Source organism: Xyrauchen texanus, chromosome 33 (genome assembly GCF_025860055.1).
Source record: "Xyrauchen texanus isolate HMW12.3.18 chromosome 33, RBS_HiC_50CHRs, whole genome shotgun sequence".
Lineage (NCBI taxonomy): Eukaryota > Metazoa > Chordata > Actinopteri > Cypriniformes > Catostomidae > Xyrauchen > Xyrauchen texanus.
Genome location: NC_068308.1, coordinates 5,033,334 through 5,037,303, shown reverse-complemented (window position 1 = coordinate 5,037,303; position 3,970 = coordinate 5,033,334). Strand labels below are relative to the sequence as shown.

The 3,970-nt window shown below is 38.7% G+C and overlaps 1 long non-coding RNA gene across 1 annotated transcript; it reads left to right on the top strand.

Annotated features, from left to right (window-relative positions):
- Positions 1-360: 360 nt before the first annotated feature.
- Positions 361-652, top strand: LOC127626862 (uncharacterized). Its single transcript, XR_007968498.1, has 2 exons — positions 361-506; positions 580-652. It is a non-coding gene; the product is annotated as an uncharacterized LOC127626862 (long non-coding RNA).
- The last annotated feature ends 3,318 nt before the right edge of the window (positions 653-3,970 follow it).

Below are 3,970 nucleotides of genomic sequence, written 5' to 3'. Positions count from 1 at the left end.
AGAGAAATAGATTAACACTACAAAACAAAGAAAATGTAATTTAACCACAGTATTGACATTTATCTTCCTTACAGTATTTGATATAATACCTTGAGATTCATGCCTGTCTGACTGGAAGGAGGGGGATGAAGTTTGAATGGATGCTGAAGGGTTTCCACACACTGCACCAGGTTGCAGATTGGCAGGCGGTGGGTCCTTGACAGTGGAGGTAAGTAGTACAGGGGGCCTAGTGGTAGTAATCGGGTACTGGCTGGTTGATGGTGGAGGTGGTACAGGGGGCCTAGTGGTAGTAATCGGGTACTGGCTGGTTGATGGTGGAGGTGGTACAGAGGGCCTATTTGTAGTATTGGGGCACTGGCTGGTTGATGGTGGTTTCACAAAACTGAGGTTTAGGGGTACCGGCGACCTAGTGGAGGTAGTGAGACATGGAATAGGAGGTTGGAGGAGCTTTGCAGCACAAGCTGGGCCACTGAGGAGAGCTGGTTGGAGAGAAGATTGTAGATGTGGTCAGTGTCACTCAAGAAATATTTCCAGTATATTCTTGGTCATTAAGTAAATGTGTACCTTTTGTGTCAACAGCTGATACTTGCTCCATGACAGAAGAAAGGAACATTTGATCTGGGGGAATAAATGATAAATAAAACACTTGCACAAATCATTGGTGCCTTGTAATTATTTCACAGTTATGCGGTTTCCTTACCATTCTTCATCCTTTCAGCGATGTCATTGGAAACTGTTAGCATGACAACATTACCTTTGCTGTCTAACACATTAATGGTTACGTTGTCCATTTTGTTGTGTGTTACATAGGGTAGTGCAGGTTCTTCATATATCCTAAGGAACCATGGGACCATAGCCGACACCAGTTCCATTCATTATTACTAATAGTTAGCAACAAATGCAATTACCCTTTGAAGTCAACTTTCAGTTTTGGCTCAACATTAATTAGCAGTGATTTCCATTGTTTTCATGATTTAGTGATTAAGTAACTTTATGTATTAACCATGGACCATGGTATTAACACACTTTTGAGATGTGTGTGTGTATAAGTGGTGTTTTGGAAGGGGGTCTTCCAAAACAAGATAACATATTGGATATATACTTTAGCAGTTTGACATGGGTGTTTCTGCTAATACAAAATCATAAAAGTAACCTATAAAAAAAAAAGGTTTCAGCAACAGGATTTACAGTACCCTCCAGATGAGCTCTTTTTAACATTTGAGACAAAACACCATTCATTTTCATATACAGAAAAGCACAATTCTGTTGGATTTATATTGTGATTTAGACCAACTCTTTGAAAGTGAACAGAATGTTGTACTGTTGTTAAGTTGAAGATATAGCAAGTTGTTAGCAGTTTGTTAACCACATGCAGGTGAAGTATGACCACAGCAAAATAAACTAGAGAATATGAAGAAACCATATGAACAAATGGAAGAACAATGTATTATGCATCATTTGCACAGGAGCATACATTTATGACCACATTAGATTGTATGTTTTTAAGATTAACATTTGAGTTATTAAAAATGCTCATTTGAATAGGTTATGCAGCTGAATACTGTAAAAGGTCTGTATGAAAAATAAAGTCATGCAAAATAAACATACACAAACCCTTTATTAACAATAAAGTAAATACAGTAAAACAATATCAAATAAATATGATTTTTAAGATAAAGACGACATAAAAAGGTATTGAACTGTTTTAAAAGTCGCAATAAACTTGAAACGCACGTCATCGGTGTTGTCAGTGAATCCGTCCAATCGTGGATCAGTTGTGTCGTCATCAGAACCAGCTGATGACGACACAGAGAAGCTGCGCTGGCTGAGTCCTCCGGCTACTCTCGAATCGCTCTCGCGGTACTTTGATGGCATACGTCACAGTCACATGGCGTCGGCGCTGTATCAAGTCGGACAAAATTTCTAACCGGCATGCACTGCTTCAAGTCAGCCGCCGATCGGTCTGCGCAGAGCTGCATGAAGTCGAACAAGCCTAATGTCTGTCGGAAGAGTAGGAAGAACCCGCATGTGGCAGCCTCCAGACAGTGACAGCAGCCAATCGCTAAAGTCCCAGAGTAACGCATGACAGTAGGTATGGAATATCATTCCATAAGTAGGCTTATTTGAAATGACAAACGCCTTGACTTGAAAGTAGACTTGGGAAGATCGGATCATTTTACAGACTTGGGTCTTTGAGTCTCGTGCAGCAATATGAACGAAAACTTATTCAATTCTTTTCGTTCATTTGATCAGAATTAAATTAAAATATTAAAATTGCAATAAAATTGAAATAAAAATTGTCACGTGACAGCCGTATACGCTATGCAGTGAAATAAACAAGCAAGAAACTCCGCTTAGACCTATTTTTCTCTGAACCAAGTCATAGAATCCCCTGCACCTGTCCTTTTCAGAATCAGAATCAGCTTTATTTTCAGGTATGTGTACACATACGAGGAATTTGACTCAGGATTGTACATTGCTCACGGTATGCTTACTCATACAAAAATACAATAATAAAATAAAATCAGACACAGGCTACAGTGTAGACAACACAAATATACACACTATGAACAAAAACATTATAGACATATTGACAAATAGTGCAGTGATCAGAGTGCAAAGGATGCAGGAGTTAAATTATTATTATCATTTTTATGTACATGTCGAAGGTGGACGTGATATACAGGTACACATACGTGCATGTACACAGTGCGATGAAGCATAGTGCAAAGGATGCTGGAATAAATAGTAGAAGTATGGAAGAGAAGGGGGAATACTCGCTGGTTTGCGTTACTCGCGCGAACGTAAGATTAAACACAAATTTATAATCCAGCGGTCAAACTCGCACGAGCAATGCAAGGCAAAATTCTTCGCTTTGTACGTGAACGTACCATTAGTCACAGCCACTATGAAATCGAGTAATGATGACAGAATTTTTGGTAACACTTTACAATAAGGTTAATTGACATTAGATAATGCATTAGCTATCATGAACTAACAATAAACAATATTTTACAGCATTTATCAATCTCAGGTAATGTTAGTTACTAAAAAAATACAATTGTTCATTGTTAGTTCATAGTGCATGAACTAGTGTTAATATATACAACTTTTTATTTAATATATGAAAATGTATTATATACTGTATGTTGGAATTAACATTAAACAAGTTTGGGGAGTCACGTGAAGTTCAGAAGAGTGAACGACAAGCTCTGTGCGCTTTGATCGTTTTTGTGTCATAAACTGGTGAGATTCGATATACCCTGATCCATAACTGTTTGAGGAAGACTATATGACAAAGAATTCAAAATCCTCGAGCTCTGGAGACATTAAAAGACACATGCTCAAGCTGACGCCCCTTCGGAGGCCTCGAGCCAGGGAGTCGATTTGAACGGAGAAATGAAGGAAATTCGGCGACAATTGTTGAACTTGTCGATAATGCTGATGAAGGTCGTTGCTGACTTGGAGGATCTTGCTGCAAAACGTCTTTTCATTTTTGATTATGGCCATGGAGACAAAATTCAAGTCAAGTGGTTTTTATTGTCGTTTCAACCATATACAGTTAGTACAGTACACAGCGAAACGAGACAACGTTCCTCCAGGACCAAGGTGCTACATAAAAACAACATAGGACAAACACAGGACCACATGAGACTACACAACTAAATAAAATACCTATATACCTATATAAAATGCACGTGCAAACGTGCAAAAAGTACGGGACAGTACAAGACATTTCTGACAATGAACAGGACAATAGGCACAGTGAAAGACAGTGCAGTGCCGACCAGTACACAGTAGTGCAAAAAGATGACAGTTTCTAAAAACGTAAACATAACATACTATGAGATTTTCTATGCACATAGCAGTTATTGAGGTAGCAGCCAGGTATAAAGTGACAATGAATTAAAGTGCAACTCTGGACATGTGCGAAAGTTGGATGGTGTACAGTTGTGTGTGTCAGTCCAGT